The sequence below is a fragment of the Prosopis cineraria genome, unplaced genomic scaffold, assembly GCF_029017545.1.
Source record: "Prosopis cineraria cultivar Desert tree isolate PC_DT_omini unplaced genomic scaffold, ASM2901754v1 PC11, whole genome shotgun sequence".
Taxonomy (NCBI): domain Eukaryota; kingdom Viridiplantae; phylum Streptophyta; class Magnoliopsida; order Fabales; family Fabaceae; genus Prosopis; species Prosopis cineraria.
Window position 1 is genome coordinate 413,905 of NW_026555342.1, and position 24,352 is coordinate 438,256.

Genomic DNA, 24,352 nt, shown 5'->3' on the forward strand with positions numbered 1-24,352 from the left:
TGGAGCCATACCCATGGTACTTGGGAATATGACCAGCTTGATGGCAATATATTTTGATGGGAATGATTTGAATGGGATGATTCCTACTACAATTAGCAAATTACAGAGCCTTCAGCATTTAAGTCTCAATAACAACAGGTTAATTGGGCCCGTTAGAAAAGCTCTTTGCCAAATCAAAAGTTTGAGTGAGTTGTACCTTGCTAACAACATGTTTTCAGGAACAATTCCAAGGTGCTTGGGTTACATTACTTCTTTGCGAAGTTTGGATTTCAGTTCAAATAAATTGACTTTTGATATCCCCTCTTCTCTTTGGAGTATTAAAGATATATTGGTGGTGGATTTATCCTCCAACCTATTAAGAGGAAGAATTCCACCTGATGTATCAAACTTGAGAGCAATTACACGATTGGACTTGTCAAGAAACCAACTTTCTGGACACATCCCTGCAACTATGGGTGGCTTGCAAACTTTGATGAACTTATCTCTAGCTCATAACAAATTGCAAGGGCCTATTCCAGAATCACTTGGTGGCATGATCAGTATTGAGTTCTTAGATCTTTCCCAAAATCATTTGACCGGGATGATTCCAAAGTCTTTAAAATCTCTTGTCTATCTAAAATTCATTAACCTTTCCTACAATTCCTTACATGGAGAAATTCCAAATGGTGGGCCTTTTCAAAACTTTACAGCCCAGTCTTTTATGATGAATGGAGATCTTTGTGGGATCCCCCAACTACAAGTCCAACCTTGTAGGAAAGAAAAAAGCACTTGTCAACTGAAGTGAAGCTTTTGATCAATGCTTTTTGCCTATCATAGCTAAAATTTCTATAGTGTTATGCATATTTTCTAAAGCAAAAGAAACACCGTGTTGATGAGTCATCCAAGAGGGAGATGGTAAATTTGGAGACACTAATAGGATATCCTATTATGATCTCCCAAATGGAACAAATGGATTTGATGAGAGTAATCTTCTTGGCTCAAGAAGTTTTGCATCAGTATACAAAGCCATTCTCTCAAATGGAAAGATAGTTGCAGTTAAAGTGTTTAACTTGGACTTGGAAGAAGCATTAAGGAGCTTTGAGATTGAATGTGCTATCAATGCAACTTACATCATCGCAATCTCATTAAGATAATCAGTAGTTGTTCAAATGATGATTTTAAATCTTTGATAATGGAATATATGTCAAATGGGAGTCTTGACAGATGGTTGTACTCTCACAACTATTGTTTAGATATCATGCAAAGGTTGGACATAATGATTGATGTGGCCGCAGCATTAGAATATCTTCATCATGGTTCTTCTACACTAGTTGTTCATTGTGATGTTAAACCAAGTAATGTTTTGTTGGATGAGGATATGGTAGCTCATCTTAGTGATTTTGGCATTGCCAAGCTGTTTGGTCAAAGACAGTTGGAAATTTATACCAAAACTTTTGCTACAATTGGCTATATGGCTCCAGGTGATGAGTTAATATTCATTTCTTGGTTTTACTTTGTTTAATTTTGTTTTTTTTCATTATATAAACATTTATACTATTCCCTTACTAACAAATATCTTCCATTATCACATATGAAGAGTAATGATATAAAAAAACGTTTAGCAATATATTTATTTATTTATTTACATAATGTGCCACATGCTAATAACCACACAACTTTTGATCTAACAGAGTATGGATCAAGAGGAATGGTTTCCTTCAAAGGAGATGTTTATAGTTATGGTATTTTGCTTATGGAAATGCTTACAAGGAAGAAGCCAACAGATGATATGTTTTCTCAAGATCTAAGTTTGAAAGATTGGGTTAGCAACTCAACACCACATTCAATCACCAATATTCTAGATGCTAATTTGCTTCATAGAGACAATCAAAATATTGGTAATATATTACCACATATATCATCAATTTTTGAGTTGTCGTTGAATTGTTGCAATGATTTACCTGAGGCACGTCTTAATATGACAAATATAGTGGCCTCGTTGAAAAAACTAAAGGACAAAATTTCCACAAAATGTTAGTGACCAAATAGTTCAATATAATGGTTGTTAAGCCAACATTGTAGGTACTATTTCTTCAACCTTTTGGTTTGTTTTATTTGTTGATCAACATTTAAAATCTTGTAAAAGAAATGATGATATATTTTTTGCATCAATATATGTAGTAGTCAAATTTTCAGAAATTCAAATTTAACTACATGTGTTTTGGATATCTTCCATAATGTAATTCGCTGCTTGACATATACCAAATGAGGATGAATTGTGACAAGTGGTAAAGTGAGCAGAAAAATATCATTTCCATGTGGATTTGTATCAAGATTCTTTTTTATTTTATCATTATTTTTTCCATAAAAATATTTTCTTAAAGAAATTTGGCAACAATTCTATACACATCAGTGGAATGGGAGGAACTAAGATCCCTCACTGCGACAAAAGTGGAATGTCCTTACAAAAAAATAACGTTCATAATATATATATATATATATATATATATGAAATCTTGATACCGTTTCATACGTGTTGAAGTGCTGCGTGCATTTTTTACTTGATAGTTGCAGGAGAATTTTTTTCTAGCCACACACACACACATTTCAAAATTATTAGAAAAATTGATCTTAATTTGGGAATCAAGCATTCTTTCATATTATCATCTTCTTTAATGTACATCTTAAACAACTAGTAAGGATATTTTCATGCATATTAAGTAGGTGGATAATTGACCAATCTAACTATTTTATTGCTTGTTTTATTTGAGGATAAGTAAAAAAATCTAAGTTTGAGAGGGTGTTAACCTCGTTAACCTCTAAAATTTCATTTTATTTTGACACATTTTCCTTAAATTTCAATATGTTTTGGTATAATTATATATATTTTGATTATCTAAATTAAGAAGATGTGCATCTTGCTTTAGTAAAAGAAGATTAGTCACACTAATTGGGAGAAATGTGCAAAATTGGTCAAAGTTGTCACCAACATCACAATCATATTCGCCACCTTTACTGCTGACAGCAAAATACAACATTTTGTTTTGCTAAAAATGCTTGGGTCATGAATACATATATACTGGGCTTGCTCGACACAAATAAACTTACGTACCAAGCGCACATTACATTTCATTGCTTGGGCCTTTAGGCAAAGAATTAAACCAGAAGACGTTGTTCATAAGGCAAGGAACACATATTATTCAATGGGAATTGTAACATGCAAGGGTTTTAATCAACAATTCTTAGCAAATTGAATATGTATACATGATAATATAATCTTCTTACTTTTCATGTGGACAATTTTGTTTCCCCACTGACATTGCTCACATATCTCATCCTCTGATCCAGTTCGTTTATGAGCCTTCTATATAATTGCTTAGTAAATAAACAAACAAAACAAAAGACTAAAATTGTGTAATGGTCTTACATCATTGTTTATGCATATGATCTTTGATTTTTCATCTACGTTGATTTTTGTGAATGTGCTTTCAATCTCATAATTTTTTGAACGATTAAAAATTACCCTAATTAACTATTGAAGTTAACCTCTTGTAAAATAAGATGATAGACTTCGACTCAATATATCAATGATATTGCAAATTGAAACTAAATGCTAAATTATTATTAAATTATTACGTTAATTAGTGTTTGTTTTATGTCATGGATTCATGGGGAAAGAATGTATTCTTTAAATTCCTTTTTTTTTTAAAGCTCTTTATATTCTTAGATATGTAGAAGAATATATATATATATATATATACACATGTCTTTTTAAGCTACGAAAATATCTCGTCTTTATACCCGTTTTTTCTACGAACTAAAATTGACCATAAAATCAAATGGTGTAATGATGAATTATGGTCATCCTCTGACAAGCAATATTGAACAGGCTTTCTATGCAAAAGAACAACGTGTCCACACAAGCTTCTTTTCACTAACGTTCTTTTCGGGACATATTTATTGCTTACCATGACTTATTTTCTTTGTTTTTTTGATAACATATTTTCTTTTTTTCTTCTTTTCAATGAACCCAAGAAGCTCTTCATAAGCCTATTACCAGACTTTGATCACTAATAATTCATAAGGAGTCATTAGAAGTTGTTTAATTTCTTGTCATATGAACTGTGACTTTTAAGGTCTATTTGGCAAGTCAAGGGCGTCGTGTACCTACAACATTTTATCGTTATTAAAAGTCAATATTGTGTGTGTGTGTGTGTGTGTGTGTGTGTGTGTTTCTTTGGTTTTTTCGATCGGTCATATCATATCTTGTTCGTGTTTATCTCTAAATATAATAAAATATGTGTATATATTTTTCCTACCTGCATTGAGATATTTTTCTTACATTAAAGGGTATATTATCTAATTAATATGAGGAAAATTAACTTATAGATGAAATTAGGCGGTAATTATAAGGTGAGCTATGAATCAGTATAAATATTCTTAATAATATAACAAAAAAAATGATATCACATCTCTAGATTTTATAAATAAATTTATTATTATAAAAATGTCAAAATATACCGTCAATTTAAATTTTATATTATTTATATGCAATGATAGTTTATGAAAATAAATTATATATTTGCTATGTAGCCCAAATATGAATGAACTTGAGCCGATGTAAGAAGTTATATATAAGATAAAGTTAGACATAATAATTAATAAACTTGAGTTTGGAGATTTTAAGAAAAAAAAATGGTGTTCTTTTAGAGTGTAGGGAATTTTTGCTTTTTTCAACCTCGACTAATTTTGTATGCTCTTGCATGATTTTAACCTTGGTTATGTTATTCATAAAAACAACAAGACATGCAACTTTAAAGACTGATCAATTCTCTCTCCTTTTCTTGCATGTTCCTTTAGGGGACAATCTTTATAATTTTTCTTGTCCACATTAAATATTCTTTGTCTTTATTTTCCCCCTTTTACACGGATTATACATGTTCACATACCATACGAGTTATGTGTACCTAAATGAGAGAAAATTTATGTATTTTGGAAGCAATTGCAATACTTTTCTTTCGTTGCATCAACTTGTTTTAGGGGACGATCAACTTTTATAATTGATCAACTTTCACATAAGCTTTTTCTCACTTTTTTGGCGGTCCTCTAGCCAGCCCGCCAGATCACTTGCCCATTAATAAAATAACGCTTCGGAAATATTGTTCACAAAGTGAAAATGGTTGAAATTAAACACTACGAAATTTTCTTTGGCAAAAAAAAAAAAAAGAAATTTTCTTGCATCAACGTATGTGACAACTTATAATTATTTAATTTGTGTTCACATTAGGTGTCCCGGTTTTTCTTCTTTTGTAAGTTAGACAAGGTTCAGATCACGCTGGCTAGGAGTTAGGTCTACTGTTGAAGAAAATATGCATTTTTGGCACCACTTGTAATATTTTTATTTGAGTAAATAGGGTAGGATCTCTCTGTTTTTTTTTTTTTCCGTCTCTGTGTGTATCGATGCGTGCGGGCGCGTGTGTGTAAAGAAACAGAACAATATTTCTAAAGTTTATTGATAAATTCTCAATTGTAACAGAAAATAAAATAAAATATATGGATTTAATTCTTATTCTTTATGTGAGGAATTCATTAAAGTCTTTGCAAATTACCTTTTGAATAGTAAGATTTATTCTAACCCTATAAGTTATTAGGATATAATTTATCTAAATTTTAGGAAAAATGTAATTGCTGGTCCCTATACTTTTAACTTGTTTTGCTATTAGTCTTTATATATTTTTTTTTCATTGATCCAATTCCCTTAAATTTCAACTATGAATAATGCCAGTCCTAATTATCGTTACTGATGAAATTAAATCCGTTGATGTCTACATAATTCTATTAATTCTATTACTGGGTTAACAAAATTATTATGAATTGGACATTGTATGAGTAAAATAGCTATTAATTTTTCATTCATTCTACCTTAGCTGTCAATGCTTTTTCCTTCTATAACTTCATTCCATTATGCGTCTAAGGATTCTAATTTAATATTTGGCTTGTGTTTTTTTTTTTTTCATTTTGCTCATTTTTATATAACTTATCATAACCTTTTGATAAGTTAGCGCAAGACGTGAAAGAATATATATGCGCATGCGTGCATGCGTGTGTGCGTGTCTGTATGTATGTGTTAGCTGTCATTAAGTTCTTGTAGTTGTACTTAAAAAATAAAGTGACTAATGTTGTAGATAGATAAAATTTAATAAACTTGGAGTTAAAAAAAAAACATCCCGACTTTAACAAAAACATTACCCTAAAAATATATAAGGATTTGGACCTACAATTATATTTTTTCTTAAATTTTATGCTAGAAAAATTAAGTACTCACAATAAGTCACAAGTCATGCCTATCATTTCAGGTCACTTATGAAGACTTTAGATGTGATCAAGGTTGTTAAACATGCAAATTTAAGTAAACTCATGATAATAATGTAAATTTGAATAGTTGTAAAATTAGATTGTTAACTCATAAGAATTTGATCCACTAATAAATATTTATTAAAAATATATAATTAAATAATTAAAATATAAAATATGAGTAAGATTTGATTTAAATATATTTCAAATATAAATTATTGAAATTTAAGCCATATGCATTTATAGATTATTTGTTATATTCAACATGGAAATTTCAAGATAATGTAACTTATTTTTGGTATATCTTGTTTCCTTTTTTATTAGTTTTTTCCCAAGTTTTATACAGCATATACCTATCTTAATCAACTCAGCAAAAGAATGACGATCAAGGTTAGTAAGTTTAATTGAGTTTGTATATAGTCTGAATTTATAAGCAAGTAGATATAATTTTATAAACTAAAAATGTAAAAATAATAAATTTAAAGAATAAACTCATGAGTTTAATTAAATTTGTATTCAGTCTGAGCTTATAAGTGAGTTGACATGATTTTATAAATTAAAAATTAAACTTAAAAACGATAAACGAGTCAACTGAGTGGCGAAGTATCCTACCAGACGTCACCATTATTGAAACAATGCAATAAAAATATGCTTCACGATAGTTAATTGGATACTTTGAAATTGAATTATTATTAAATATTAATATGTCTTGTTTGAGTCTCTTTAAATAACTTATGCAAAAAAAAAAACATAAGATAAATTGTAAATTTCACAGTTTGACTCGCAACTATGAGAAGAGAACTTGGGGGAAAAAAGTTTTAATCGAGTAGTGGTTCGTATGTCCTCCCCAGTATTTGTAAAACCATCATAGGATTAAAAAATTCTTACATACCAATAAAGAAAAGTTAATTTAGTTGGTAGGAATTTGATTTATAATTCACAAAATTATGGGTTAAAATTTTATTATTGATATGTGAACCTTGCTATAAATGATTTATAAATATTTATTTATGTTGAAAATGTCAAATTAATTGTCACGTTCATGTCGACACAAAAGTCAAGCATATAGGTATTTACCTACAATTAAACGGTGACATGTAGTTATATTCTCTTCTATCGTACTAAGGCAGAATACTTTAATGAATACTTTTAACATGTAATCCCTCCTATGCAAAACATAAATAGCTTTTAATAATAATTCACCCACCAATAAAATTAGGATAAATTAGCCCACTGGTCAAAAATGTCTTGTGCTTAACAAATATGGACTAAATTTTTAAAATTTTAAGAGTGTGACCGATTCACATTGATATATAAGAGATTTATTTGCATATTAATAACAAATATAATTAACCAATCGTGATGCAAAATATAATAAATGTTAGATTATTTATTTGGTTTGATTTTATAAAATGGACTATATTTGCAAAAGCCCCATAAAATTGTTATTCTCATGAAAAATATATATACTTTTCCCATTTTACTTTTAGTTTCAATTTATGATAAATGAGAAAAAGGTTATAAATTTACTAACATGAGAATTCAGGTTAATAAATATAAGAAATAAAATGAGAAAAAAATTACAAATGCTAATTACATATATTTTTAAATATAATCATGAGGACTTAATAGTGGCTAGATGTACATAAATTGTTATTTCTTGTGTTGATTTGTTAAAATTTGATTAAGTTGTATAAAAAAATGAGTAGAAGGAAAATAACAAGACATTAAATCAGAACTTCTAAGTGCACAATGAATGAAGTTTCAAAAGGAAGAAGACGTGACCAACTAGGATAGATATGTAGAAAATCACGGTGGCTATTTTCATATATAATGTCCAACACAGGAATAGAATTAACAGATTTATGTATATGTTAATAAATTTAACTCTATTAGTGACTATAAAGATCATATTAATGTTGCAGATTAATGAAACTTAAGAGACTTGGAAAGAAAAAAAAATGAGGATTAAACCAAAATACACTAAAAGTACGGAAGACCAAAAAAGTTCATTATAGTTATTAAGATGAACTTTTTTAAAATGACTAATATAAAAAAAACTAATCTAAATATCTTATTGTTAGGATGTCTAAAATGAACTTGAGGTGATGTAAGAAGTTCACATCGGATAAAACTGAACTTAATAAATACTCCTTCTGTCTCAAATTATAAGATACTTTTAAACAAAATCTCATATGCTAATAAACTTCATTAAATACACTCAACAATTCTATTTTTCAAAATAAAAATATAAACTTTTAAAAATATCCTTCATTTAATAACATTAACACTTAGTCAGCATTAAATAGAGAGATAGAGAGAAATGGTAATATTAGAAATTTGGAATGCGCCTATTTAATATTCTTAATGTGTCTTACATTTTGGAACATAGAACCTCCCCAAAAATTATATAAATAATAATCTAATCCCTCAAAATATCATAATTCCACTGAAGTCCTTAGGAATTTCTGTGTCAATAAATTTTAAGTTAAAAATATTATTTTACCCTTATTGACAAGTTATGATTTCTTTCAATTCTAGTGATTCTTTGAATAAAAGTTATTTTTCCTTTAAAAAAGTTGTGATTGAAACTTGTTATTTTAAAATTTGTTTTTCAATAACAGAAATTACATTTGACAAGTTGTGATTTCTTGTTTAACTCTTACAATTCACAAAATAAAAGTTATTATTCTTTAAGTAAAAGTTTTGATTGGAGCTTATTATCAAGTTATGATTTCTTGTTCAACTCTTGCGATTCACAAAACAAAAGTTATAATTAGGACATTTTTTTAATAAAGGTAAAATAGTTTTTTCACTTTAAAATTTATTGACACAAAAGTCCTTAGGGACTTTAGTAAAATTATATCATTTTGAAAGATCGAATTATCATTTATATAATTTGAGAGAATTTTATTATTATTTTTTTAAATAAAAAAGAAAAATAAAGTCAGTCATACTTCTTATGTCACGGAAAAAAGCAAACCATGACAATTGACCAATCATGTAGTATTTTCTTGTTATCACCGACGGAAGTTCACAAACTCGAGAAGATGGCGTGAGGAAGAAGATTTATCTGGAAAATATGATGATAGAGAGGCTAATACATCAAAGTCTAAACACGCAATTTTTTTCCTCCTCTCGCCGCGATCATATTTTAATTTATTGAGCAACAACATTTATGGTTATTTGTGTCCACATTGTTATCTGGGCTAGACCCTGTTTCCTCATGGGTAGTTTCTTCTGAAAATTATGTTTTAGGAAAAATTACAGGTAAGCTAAGTCCTCGCCCATACAACAGACTTATTTAATAATAAGTCTTACAAAATTTTAAAACTACAGCTAAGTACCTTGACATTTAAGTGTAACTTGTGGTTAGAGTGTAAAGATAATTCTATTCATGTTAATTTGGTTTTCACTTACAATTGCAACTTTAAAGTTTACAAGCAAAACTTTGTGATTCACAAGTGGAATTTCTTGTTAAATAATCGATGCAACATGAAATTTCTATGGAGTTAATTATATCTACTTAAAGTTATAATTGGTTTGATTGGGATATAAGGAAAATAATAGAGCTCACTTGGGATTTACATATTTAGCATAAGGGTTGTTTAATGTTAGACGTAATTAATAAAGCTATTAGCAATTGATTTGGCTTTCAATTACAACTGCAGCTTCATCATTTACAAGTAACAATTCGTAATAATTTACAAGACAAATTTCTTATTTAATGCTTGATATAGCATGAGTCTCCATGGAATTAATATGAGTCTCCATGGAGCTACTTATGCCTACTTAAGGCTATAATTGGTCTAATTAGAATGTAAGGAAAGTAATTTTTTTGGGCCAGAGGACACACTTCATATTACTAGAAAACAAAATTACACATAACAAAAGCAAAGACCCAACAAACAAGTGCAACCCACCCTAACAAGACCTAAGACACCAACATAGAAGGAAATCAACAGAAATAAAAAAAAATGCTTGTGGTATAAAATGCTTTGTGTATCTCAGGATGCTCAAAGCCTGCAATTTTGATTAGTTTGATATGCTAAACATGGGAAACCTCCTTCCTTTGTTTTCATCATTGTCCTTCTTTGCTTCATAGCCTCCACAACAAGTGAAATAAACATTACCACCGAAAAATTTGCACTTCTTAGTCTTAAATCCTTTATTACTTCTGATCCAAACAAATTTTCAGCCAATTGGTCAATCTCTCCTCCTCCTTGTAATTGGGTTGGTGTTCGCTGTAATACCCACCATGGAAGGGTCAGTTTGTTGAATCTTAGTGACATAAATCTTAAAGGCACCATATCTCCACAACTGAGACGTCTCTCATTTCTTATTGAGCTCGATTTGAGTAACAACTTTCATGGTCAAATACCAGAAGAGGTAGTCCAATTACATAGATTGAAACTACTAAACTTAAGTTTCAATGGATTCAATGGAGAAGTTCCAACATGGATTGGGGATTTGTCAAGGCTACAACACTTGAGTCTTTGCAGTAATAGTTTTAGTGGATTCATTCCAACATCTGTATGCAACTTGTCAAGGCTGGAGATCTTGGATTGGAATTATAATTTAATTGGAGGGAACATCCCACTTGATGTAGGAAGACTTCAGAGCTTGAAGATTTTACAACTTGCGGGTACCAAACTTTCAAGAATCATTCCCCAAACAATTTTCAACTTATCCTTACTTGAATTATTGAGTTTGTTTTATAATACTTTGTCAGGTACGTCTTTGATTATTTGTATTATCTTTTTTTTTGTTTTTGCTATGCACAAAACTACTCCGCTAGTGGTATGTGTCTCTGATTGGAATGACAAATGATGACAAGTTATGTTTGGATGTTCCTATAATACCTTTCATTTCCTTTTCTTTTCATTGGCAAATTTTATTTTCTTGTCTCTATAATAATATCGACATTCCATCCAAATTTCTTAATAAATATTTTGTGTGTGCGTGTGTATCAATAAAACACGCCCTATGAAAAATAATTTGTTCAATGGTTAGTGAAGACAGAAGATGGTCATAGCTATTTGAAAATAATTGTATTTTTATTTTATCATTTAAAATGTTTTTGTTATTTCTCTAGATGGTAAGCTCTACAATGATATAAAAAAAATATCTTTGTTTCATGTGCATATTAAATTTTGTCATTTAAGGTTGAATCAAATACATTCTAAAACTTGTTATTCCCCAAATCAAGGAGGCATCCCAAATGAGATTGGAAGACTTCCACAGCTTCAGATACTACAGCTTGGATTTAATAACCTTTCTGGTTCGATACCATCTTCAATATTTAACAGTTCTGAGTTAGAATACATTGACATTAGAAACAATTATTTCTCTGGCAGTCTCCTAACAAATGTGTGTTTTGGCCTTCCAAAACTCAAAAGACTTTCTGTACAAGAAAATGAATTGTCTGGCAACATACCCCTCATTTGGCATCAATGCAAGGAGCTACTGATTTTAGAATTAGCAGATAACAGTTTCAACAAAGGACTCATACCAAGTGATATTGGAAATTGAACTAATCTACAGATCTTATTTCTTTGGAATACAAATTTGCAAGGTAAGAGTTTTAACAAACATATCCATTATTTGACCAAAAAAAAACCATATCCATTATATGTTAATTGTTTAACTTAAATTATTCTTAGTGGGTATAAGTCATTAATTTGCATAAAAAATTTAGCGCATGTTTGATCTCTGTTTCCAAAAACTACTTTCTGTTTTTTTTTAAAAAAAAAAACAAATAACTTACACAAGTGTTTTGGATTCAAAATGTTTTTTAAACTGTTCTCATCTTTTATTTTATTTTTTTGGTAAATCCATCTTTTATTTTTTTAAACAGAATATAGAAATATCTTATGATTTTTTTTAATTTTTAAAGAGCACTACATTTGACTATTGAAAACATTCATCACCCCACTACGATCATAGACTACTACTATTAATCACAGCAACCACCACCACTATCAGCCAATTTTTTAACTCTAAAATTTTTTTCAAATAGATAAAATCAAATAAATTTTCTTTTTATTTTTATTTTTAAAAAGTGATTTGGAAAAAATTTTTTTAAAATAAAAAGTGAGAACAAAATAAAACGAGCTATTAGTTTCTCTATGCTTGCACACAAGAACCGGAGCATTTTGCAATTTTCATAATACTTCCAACTCTCACCTAGAAATATATATTTATTCACGCTGTCACAGTTATATGTCATTTGATATCTTATAAATTTTAACTAAGGTTTCCTGTTTTATTTTATGATTTTATCTCATTTTGTGCTCTAAGAATTCACTATCAAATTAACACCATGGATAAATGTCAAAGCTTTGTAGCTTTTAGCACACTTAAATGTAAAATATGCATTGGTTTGTTGCTTACTATAAATCCTAAACATACAGGTGAAATTCCATCATCTCTCTCCAACATTTCTTCTTTAAGAAGGACTGGCTTAGGGAGAAACAATCTACCGAGATCAACTTGCAATTGGATGCTGCCCGAAATCTTAAGTCTAAGTTACAACTCCATTATTGGTATATGCTCAATTAATTAGTATGGTTTTTGAAGGTGTAAATTTATGCTTTTTGAAATTCCGTTTATTAAATAAAATGCCTACGAAAAAGTTGATGCTAAATTCTGCACTTTGAAATCATGGACTCATTTAATATCACCATCATGCATGCGCAATTAAATACCAAAAATATTGAATATCATAGCCTTACAGCAATGAAATATCAACTACTTTAATTTGTTGCTCGTTTTAAATTTTAAACTGGTTAAATTCACCACCTCTCTTCAATAATTTTTGAGTAATAAGAGAAATTAGTCCATGGGTAAACAAACTGCATTGTATTCTCCCAACAAAGAAAATAATAAATTAATTAATAAATTGTGTGTTGTTTTATAGGTGAAATTCCTCCTTCATTTTTCAACAATACTCCTTCTTTGAGACAGCTTGACCTTAACCACGACCATTTCTACAGAAAATTGCCAGAAGAGAAGTGCAATCAGCTCTCTTCACTTGAAATCATCTCGATTATTGATAATCAATTGAAGGGAAACATACCAAAATCCATAAGTAATTGCACATCTTTGAGACATTCACAGTTGGGAATGAACTTATTCACAGGTATACCCTTTGTTTGTGTTTGTGTGCGTTTCTCCTGTTTAGTGTTTTGTATGAAAAGAAATAGTAGGAAACATCAAAAATTAAGTTTCAAATGATAAACGTAATTATCAACCTACTTTCAATGAATTAAATAAATCATGGCACGGTCTTATAAATATAAGAAAATACAACAGTAAGTCCCTGTACTTTGATAGAATACATTAGTGTCTATAGTTGTAAAAATGCATATAAGAACCACGGACTGACATCAATTGATAGAGTTAATTTTGCTGCTGTATACTTAACTCTGGTAATTTCTTTGTTGATGTGTCCTTAATCTTGCATTCATCTCTCACATTTTGTTCAATCTAAATATAAATGAAGCCTTTTTTGGCCCCTTACCTTTATTTTTAATCATATCTGGTCAGTTTACTTTCATGCCAGCATATTTTTACCATATAAGAAAAGTGATATTTAGTAGAGTTATAGTGAAATTAACTCCGTCAGTGCCAACTAATGGTTGTGATGTGCATTTTTAAAACTATAGGGACTAATATTGCATACAGATCAAATTAAAGGGACTGAGAATAATGATGTAAAAGGGTAACTTTGTTGTAGTGTAGGACAATGTTGTAGATGGGTCAAAGTAAGTGGATTGAGAATAACGGAATAAAATTATAGGAACTAAAAATAAAATGCCATCAAAATACAAAAATCAATTTTTGTACTTTTCCAGCAATGATGCACTTATTTTAACATTAAAATTTTCACCTGTTTAAAAAATTTGACAGATGTATGCATGTTTCATTCTGTTTGACCTTCTCTAAAGATCGCATACTAGTCAAATTTTGCCCAAAAATTGGTCTTTGGTTTTTTGTGCGATGCATACATAATGACTATAATGCTGAAGCCATCTACAGAGAGAAATTCTTAGATGGTCCTGATACACCATATCATCCATAGTCCATCCAATAAAATTGCACTAATTTAATCAAATAAAATTTCACATGTCATTATTTTTAATGAATTTATTTTTATAATAGAGAGCATATTTAATTTTTTGCATTTTCTCTCTTTACTATTATTAATGTCACAATCAATTTATATTTAATGTCATTTGAGTGCCATATTTTTATTGGATGGGCCATGGATGATGTGTTGTATTGGATCCATCTAAGAATTTCTCATGTAATTAATAGAAAGCAATAACTATTTTCATGAATAGGTGATTTGTTTTCTCAACTATAATCAAGTATTGATTATTTAGCAAAACATAGATATGCAAGTTCTTGAAATTAATAAGATATTTTTTCGTAATATATGCTGTACTTAGATTTTGGAAAAACATGGTGTATGCAATACTTTATTTTACTAGTTTATTCTCTTATAAAAATGTTACAAGTGAATTAACTAGGGTTGGGTCTAATAGAAGGAGCTAGTCCCTTACAACGTAGCGAACTAAGGTTCAAATCCTTATTGGGAGAGGTACCCACATTTAGTGACTGATAGTGTTTCGAACAAGACTGCTTCCAATAGGAAGATACCTATGGGTAGCAAAAAAAAATGTCATTAACTATCAGGTTTTGTGTTTCCAGGTTTCATACCCAACGGCATAAGCAGTCTTGATAAACTTTAACTGCTAGGTTTGGCAAAAAATCATTTTATTTGGACCTATTCCTTCCAATATATTCAACATTTCAACACTCAATCGTGTGCACGTTGAAGGTAATTACTTCTCTGGCCTCATCCCATCAAATTTAGGCGGTGGCCTTCCCAACTTGAAAGAATTGGGTCTGGAGTATAATGAACTTACTGGGCAGATTCCAAAAAGCATCTCAAATGCTACAAGTCTTTATCAACTAATTTTAGAGATGAATAGAATTAGCAGAGTTATGACTGATGAACTTGGGAATTTAACCAACTTGATGGTGATATATTTAGATGGGAATGATTTGAATGTGTTGATTCCGACTGCATTTAAAAATTTACAAAGTCTTCAAATTTTAAGTCTTAGTAACAATAGATTGCGTGGGTCCATCATTGATGAACTTTGCCAAGTCAAAAGTTTAAGCGAGTTGTCTCTAGCAAACAACATGCTTTCAAGAATAATTCTGAGGTGCTTTGAGAATCTTACTTTCTTGCGAAAGTTAGATTTCAGTTCTAATAAATTGATCTCTCATATTCCCTCTTCTCTTTGGAGGCTTTCAAAAATTTTGCTCTTAGACTTATCCTCCAATGCTTTGAGTGGAAGAATTCCCCTTGAGATTTCAAACATGAGAGCAATCACAACCTTGAACTTGTCATGGAATCAAATTTCAGGAGACATCCCCAACACCATGGGTGACTTGAAAACCTTGGTAAACTTATCTTTAGCTCACAACCAATTGCAAGGGCCTATTCCTAATTCATTTGGTGGAATGGTAAGCTTGGAGAACTTGGATCTTTCTCAAAATCACTTGTCACGTGTGATTCCAAAGTCATTAGAGTCACTTGTCTATCTAAAACACATTAATCTTTCCTTCAATTTATTGCATGGAGAAATTCCAACTAGCAGCCCTTTTCCAAATTTTATGGCTGAGTCTTTTATGATGAATAGAGATCTTTGTGGGAAGCCCCAACCACATGTCCAACCTTGTCAAGAAGGAAACAAGCACAAATAAAAAAAAAAGTGGTGCTTTTGATCACATGCATATTGCCTCCCATAGCTATCATTTTAGTTGTTTCGTGCATAATTTTTCTAAAGCATAAGAAAGGTCATGCTAATGATTCAACCAACAATGATTCAATAATCTTGGACACACCTATAAGGATATCATATTATGAGCTTCTACAAGGAACAAACAAGCTTGATGAGAGTTATCTCCTTGGTAGGGGAAGCTTTGGATCAGTTTACAAAGCAATTCTTTCAAATGGATAGACAATTAAAATATTTAACTCAGACTTGGAAGAGGCTTTAAGGAGCTTTGATACTAAATGTGCTGCCATATGTAATTTGCGTCATCATAATCTCATCAAGATCATAAGCAGTTGCTCAAATGATGGTTTTAAAGCTCTAATTATGGAATTTATGTCAAATGGGAGTCTTGACAGATGGTTGTACTCTCATAACTATTGCCTAGATATTTTTCAAAGGTTGAATATAATGATTGATGTAGCATCTACATTGGAGTATCTTCATTATGGATCTTCTATACTGGTAGTTCATTGTGATGTAAAGACAAGCAATGTTTTGTTAGATGAAGATATGGTGGCCCATCTCAATGATTTTGGTGTTTCCAAGTTATTAGCCGACGGGGAATCAGAAATATACGCCAAGACTCTGGCTACGGTTGGCTATATGGCACCAGGTAATGATTTAATAATTTTTTTTATACTTTATTTGATTCGTATGTTATGTTTGTCCTTGCATATGTTTATATTTGCAATAAAATAATCTCTTCATTTCATAGTTGTATGAATATGATAAGTGAAGATTTTGATGAAAACATATACAAAAACAATATGCATGCATTTGCAAACCTTATTATAACATCTTTCTACCCCATTCATATTGATGTTGTAGAGTATGGATCAAAAGGGGCTATTACCAAAGGAGATATATATATATATATATATAGTTATGGCATTTTGCTGATGGAAATGCTTACAAGAAAGAAGCCTACAGATGACATGTTCATTCAAAATTTAAGTTTGAAGGATTGGGTTAGTCAATCAACACCGCATTCCATCATCAATATCTTGGATGCCAATTTGTTGCAAGAAGAGAATCAAAATTTTGGCAACATAATATCACACGTGTCATCAATCTTTGAGTTGGCTTTAAATTGTTGCGGTGATTTGCCTGAGACACGAATTAATATGACAGATGTTGTGGCATTCCTGAAGAAAATAAAGGTTCTTTAATGAATAATCATGTTAGAGGCATAAAGCATTATTAGCTAGTTGAGTTATTATTAAAAATTAATTTTTTTTGGTGGTGTTTCTTTATTCCTCTTTTTTTACTGTTGAACATGTAACATTGTAAAATGGAATGATAATGTTTGAGGTTTTTAATTTCATATATATGTAACTGCATTTGGATTATAAGAATGCTGAATGCATTTCCATTATTATCAAACCTGTGACTTATTCAATGAGTTGATGAGTTTATATTTTATTTAATAAATTGGCACAGTTAATTTCATTACTGTTGATTTAATTTGAATGATACGATTAATATCTTTAAACAAAATATGTTTTTCTCTTAATTAACAATAATTTGGATTAATATTTCCTTGAGGACAAGTTAGTGCACCGAATTATTTTGCCACATGTTAGAAGAAAGACAGATATGCACTCATTGCACCGAACTAGCTAGTAAGGATATAATTAAGATTCGATGTTTTATGGAGTATTTTTGCAAGTCATGTGGTTCTAAACAATATTTTTGCCTGATCTTGTACCTTTTTTACCTGTAAGAAGCCTCAGGTCTACAATATTTAATGACCTTAGCTTTCATTTTTTCCATATATGTACCGTATTAAGTTTTCTTGTATTTACCATATTTTAGACTTGTCTAATATACCAAAAATAACTTATATAATATGACTCACTTCTAGTTATATACGTAGTTAATTAACTTTCATAAATTGTGTATTTTCTTTTTTGGATACAAATGGAAAAAAAGAAACACTAGGCTACAGTACCACAAAGCCTCAGCTAACAATGCACAGTTGAGCGTCCGCCACCCAGATGGTGGTTTATGCCAGACAATATTTTGAGCAACCCTTATATTACCATTACCGAGAGCTTTTTGTATAGTGACTCGTGCCTTGAGAGCAAAATCAGTAACAGTCATGCCTTTGTTCGCTATCAGATTCTGCAAGTGCACGAATAAAGTGTGAATAAAATATCATTTCCACGGAAATTTATTTCAAAAAAATGTGATCAAATAAAAGATTTTGCAATTCTCAATCAAGTTGAGCAAAATATAATTAGTTAAAAAAAAAGTTCGTTTTGAAATTATGTTAAAACTAGGAATTAAGAAAGCACTTGATTCTTAGACTTCAAGAGTAAAATGGGACTTATGATTATTTATCCCTCTTACATTTCATAATACTTAAATTACCTCCTCTTACAAATATTTTTAATGAAAACAAGTGCTAACTTAAAGTTCTAAAATATTTGAACAAGAACTCTCAAGTCGCAAGTCATGAATAAGTGCTTAGTTAAGTTAATTTTTTAATTACTTGTTTCAATTAATAAAACTCCAATTTTAAGCTCCTACCCTAATATATCTATATAAGGTTAGTAAGTATATCTCTATCTTACTAATAAAACCATCCATTCAACATGTAAACTTTAAGTTCTTTGGCACTATTTTTACCCAAATTCTACACTCAAGCTATAGCCCTCTCAAGCATCACCTAGGAACAAAGTAAATAAATAGTGACCAATCATTTAGAAGCATTAAGAGAAGACTAAAATAAACACTTATATATCATTAATCAAAAAATGAGAGAAGGAAATAATGTTAATCCATACAAGAGTTTAAAATAATCCTAAAGTAAAGAAATTACCTACTTATAATCATCAAGAATTATAAATACACAAAATATCTATAGCCATATCAAATTACAAAAGAAAAATGGAGAAGAAACAAAGGAACTAAAGAAATATGGAGCTTTAAATATCTTCAAAGTTTTAACTCTTGAACCCAGCTCTTCCAAAGACAAAATCTTAGTACAACCAAGTTCTCAAAGTGTTTTCAAGTATATAGAATGCGTTCTAGGTCAATCAAGCAGCAATATATGTCATATCATACCCAATCATTTTCAGCTAAAACAAACACAACCTTTTAGTGACACCGGTGGAAGTAATCAAGAATAAACACAACTTTGGTAACAGCTTTGGCTAGTTTTTCACATTTCTCTCAATTAATGAAACTAATCATTTTGCACTTTATTTCTTTATCTAAAAGCCTTCCAAAAGCATTATCAAGGGTCTAGAAATATTTTCAACCAAACCTTAACTAAAATAATGCAAATTTAGCCCATAAGTGTCAAATTAAAGTCAAGCATGCAAACCCAATGCAAGATACACATTTTCCTAATTTGGGTAATTAAAATATATACAATTGTTCTAAAATATATTAGAAACCAAGGAAAATGTGATAAAATAACTTGAAACTCTAGAGGTTAATAAAAAGCAAGTGATTCTTAAACTTTGAGATTGAAATGGGATCTAAAACTATTTATTTCCTCATTGCATTTCAGAACACTAAATTACCTCCTCTCATAAATACTTTTAATGAAAATAAATGTTAACATAGGGTTCTAAAACCACTTGAACAAGCTCTCTCAAGTTAAAAACAAGTGTATTTTCATTAATTGGTCAATATTTTTGTTATAATGAATAAAATTCAATTTTTAAGCCCCAACCCTAATGTTGTTATATGTAAGGTTAGCAAGTATATCTCTATCTTGTTAATAAAACTATCCATTCAAAATGCAAACTTCAAGTTCTTACAATATTTTACTCTAATTTTACACTCAAGGTAGCCCTCTCTAGCACCACTCAAAAGAAAAAAAATCATCCAAATGGTGGCCAAATTAACACTAATTAGAAGCAATAAGAGAAGAGTAAAGTAAATATTGATATATCATTAATCACAAAAATGGAGAAGAAAATTAGTGTTAGTCCTTGCAAGAGTTCAAAATAATTCTAGAACAAAATATTTAGCTACTCATAATCAAACAAAAGCTACAAATACATCAAATAATTGAACCCATATCAGACTATAAGAGAAGAAAGAAAGAAGAAACAAAGGAACTAAAGGAATAAAACTTCAAATATCTTCAAAACTTTAATATTTTTTTCATTTCAACTTTTCCAAAACCCAAATCCTAGAAAATCCAAATTCCAAATGTGTCTCAAAGTCTTAAGAATTCCTTCCAAGTCGAAGCAGTGACAAATATGTATCCAGCTCTAACTTCTTTAGGTAATCAAAACATTTTGTTTTGCTGTTAGCAACAATAGTCGCAAATAAGGTCATGATGTTTGTAATGACTTTGGTATGTTCCATACACTTATGTCATTTGGCATGACTATTCACCTTTGCATCTGCTTTCTTCATCTTAAAACCTTCCAAAAGCATCACCAAAGGATCAAAAAATGCCTCCAACATAACCTCAAATCAAAATATCATGAAATTTTGCCCAAAAATGTCAAAAAAAAAGAAGCTATATGTGAAAACCCAATGTAAGATGCATATATTTCTATGGGTATTCAAATATGTATTATCATGCCAAAATATATTAAGTATAAGAAAAATATGTTGAAATAACATGAAGTTCTAGAGGTTAACATTACACTCTTGAATTTGCCAAGAAATCAAATTTTAGGAAACATTCCTAATAATATGGGTGGTGGCTTGCAAATTTTAGATCTGCCTTTTGCTCCCAGTACTTCAAGGGAGATAATTTCTACAGTCAACTGAATCCTTTGTTTTTTTTTGTTTTTTTTGATTCATTGGAAATAAATGTCGACAAAATCTACTTCTTGTATACTTACAAAAAAAATATTAAAGGGGGTTCAATTACTCAAATCTTGAACGAATGAAAGATCTAAACTTCAAATGTTGAAGATAATGTGAAGGAACATTTAATATGTAAAACATTTCAAATAAGGAAAAGTGTGATACGGCCACGTGGTCCTTGAACCATAACTATAAGAAGGATATTTGAGGGAAGGAAACAAGAAAAAGAGGGTTTATATAGAGTTTAAGTACAAATCTACCCTCAAATTTCCACGTAGGTGCACCTCATATCCTAATTTGTTTTGGTGCAATTTCGCCTAACAATTATTTAATTTGGTGCGATGTCACCCAAGGATAACAGATTCAACTTTGACCGTTTGTTTGACGCTTGTAGAAAAGTGACATCTACTTTACAAATTAGAGAATTAAAAAATATTAACACCTGGTTCCTCTTCATTGCTTTCATATCTAAACGATGGAGGAGAAGGAGGACTGAAGAGCTGAAGAGGTGAGATGGAGAGGAAGAAGAACATGAGTGATGGTGGCGATGACTGAGTTGAGGAGGTTGTTGTTGCTGTAATAGTCGAGGTCGAGCCGAGCTTCACTAATGACAAATATGAAAGAACGCATGACTGAAAGAGAATATGAGAAAGAGCATCAACGTGGGGAATTCAATGCGATTTTGAAGCTTTGCCTCCTCCTCCTCCTCCTCCTTTTCCCTTCCTGATCTTGCAATGTGGTGGTGATGGTGAGCTCTTCGCAACTCCACAGGGAGCTGGCTCTTCTGGCTCTAATGGCAAGTAGATTTAATATTTTTTTTTTTTGAATCTCTTTCTTGGTAGATTTCTGCTGATTGAGTTTTAGATTTGGTTGTGATTAGTTTTGTTTCTGAGTCTCTTTGATGGTTAATTTTAGTTTTAGATTTGGTTAATTTGCAGTTTCACCAGCAGGTCTAGGTCATGCATTCAACAGAGGTTGAAGAGCTTTGACTACGATGCTCATGCTTGGTCTGAAGTCAGCTTTATATTGCAAGCATATTACAGCAACAATGTAATGACTCCAAAATTTAGCTTAAATTAAAATCTATAATTATATTATTTAAGTGCATCTTATTAATTTTTAGAGTAGACATAATAGTGGATTGGTAGCTTAGTGGTAATATAATACTCCAGAAATTTAGTAAAAATGAAATAAATGATAAAGTATTTTATAATGACTAGAAAATTCAAGAATTTCAAATATACAATAAGTTTTATTTAAGTATCAAAAGAGGAGTTGGTGTAAATTCAGAAAAATTTAAGATAAATTAATTGATTAATTAATTAATATTTCTCTTGGTATTTTGACTTAAATTTTTCTAATCCCAGAATTTTAGTAGAATTAAAATTTATAATAAGAAATTTTGAATGTATTTTATTTAAAGTTTTGGAGTAAATTGTAATAACCTAGGAATTTAAGTAAGATTAATATTAATGATAAGTTTTGATTATATTTTATTAATTTTTGGAACAAATAAGGCAAGAGGGAATGTTGGGTGTAATGGAAATTGTATTAGTAATTCATTTATTGGGTCATCGGTTCGAATTTTGTTGATGCTCGAGAGGTGTTTTATTTTTTTCAGCCTTTAGTGAGATTACTATATTGCCCCTTTGTGTAAAAAAAAATAATATTAAAAATAATATTAAAAATCTGGTGGGGCACTATTTCAAAATTTTTCCCAACAAACTTTGGGTCTTATTTGGTAAGTTTCCCAAGGTGTTTATTAGATTATTCTCCCCCTCCTCCTTGTCAGTTAGAAGCTAGAGAACAGAGTGAAAGAAAGCGTTCGCGTCTGTCTCTGTTTCTCTCTTTCTTTCCCGTCGTGTAGGCTTCATCTTGCCGTTGGTATGCTTGTCCCTTCACCGCCAGCAAGTGTCCGTCAATTTCCTTTGCTGTTCTTCCATCTCTGTCCAATAAAGTAGCTGAAGTTCTTCTTCGTTTTTGCTCTGTTGCGTGGCTGCCGAAGGTGTGTGGGTGTGTGCGCGTTCAATCTTTCTTCTTCCTTCACTTCTTAGCGGTTGAATATCCGTGTGTGTGAGCTTATTAAGCTTCAGTCCTTCCTCTTTTTGGTCTGTAATTTCAGCTTTGTTTCCTTCTGTTGGGGCAGCCAACCTGAAGCTCTTCTCCTCTTCTTTGTGTGGTCCGTGAAGTATGGTGTTGCATCTATTACTGTGCTTTGGTTGAGGTAAGGTGTTGATTCTTTCTTCTTACGTGATTATGACCTTAATAGCAGTGTGAGTCGCGCTTATTCTTCCCTCAACCCATGCGTTCCTGTTTCTCTAGTTGCTGTCACGATTTTTTTTTTTTTTTAATTATGTGGTAATTTCGGTTGATGCTGTGCATTATTTCATTTGGTTAAGCTAAATATTGATGTTGAGAAATTTTGGAAAGGATGTTAAGGATGAAGAGGCTTGATATTTGTTTGAATTTGGATGCACATGAGATGTTTGATAAAATATTTGAAAGGAAATTGAAATTAGAAATAGAGATTTTTAAAGAGAATATTTTTATTGATAATTCAATTACTGAATTATTTTTTATGTATTGATCTTTGAAATATCTATTGAATGTTGTAGTAATATTAGAAGGAAGTTTGTTGGATTTTGTAGGAAGCTGAATAAAATTATTTTACTGTATATTATAAGAAGATTAGAAGAGAAATGAACTTGTTATTATGATTTAAGTAATGGTGCCTACAAGATGTTTGATGAAGTGTTTGTTAAAATGAGAATTTTTAGATATTTCATTAAATTTTATAGGACATAATTGGTTTAGGTGTTAATTGTCTATGGATTTAACTTGAGTTTTGTGAAGATTTTTTTTTTTTATATATAAAGTTATTGTGAGATGAATTGGCTTTTGGGAAATTACATGGCTGATTATAAATGATAATGTTGTTTTGAGACTTGATTTTGGGAACACACTTAAGGTGTTCAATAAAAATACGTGATAGAAGAACTTTAAAATTTTAACGTGATTAAAGGTGGTGTGTATATACCCAAATTTAGTTATATATGAAATATATACTTGAAAAGGGTTGGATAGAAGCAAAGCGTTAAATAAAGGGATATATATAAACACATGCATATATATTAAGTTTAGTAGAGATTAGAAGAATCAGAGCATAAATTATATTTAGTTGAAAACTTAAGTGTTCATGGTGGTGTTGATATTGTAAAAGAGTTTATTAAACTTGAGTAAAAGATCATTGAATTATTTTTTATATTGAATAGGGTGCTTAAAAGAAGAAAGATTTCACTCTAAAGAGTGAATCTACACTTGAAAACATTATAGGTAGTGAATAACATCCCAGATGACTTATTAGTAAATTTATTTTCTTCATA

At 30.3% G+C, this 24,352-nt stretch overlaps 1 pseudogene; it reads left to right on the forward strand.

Annotated features, from left to right (window-relative positions):
• Window positions 1-13: 13 nt before the first annotated feature.
• On the forward strand, window positions 14-21,773 carry LOC129285564 (probable LRR receptor-like serine/threonine-protein kinase At3g47570; annotated as a pseudogene).
• The last annotated feature ends 2,579 nt before the right edge of the window (window positions 21,774-24,352 follow it).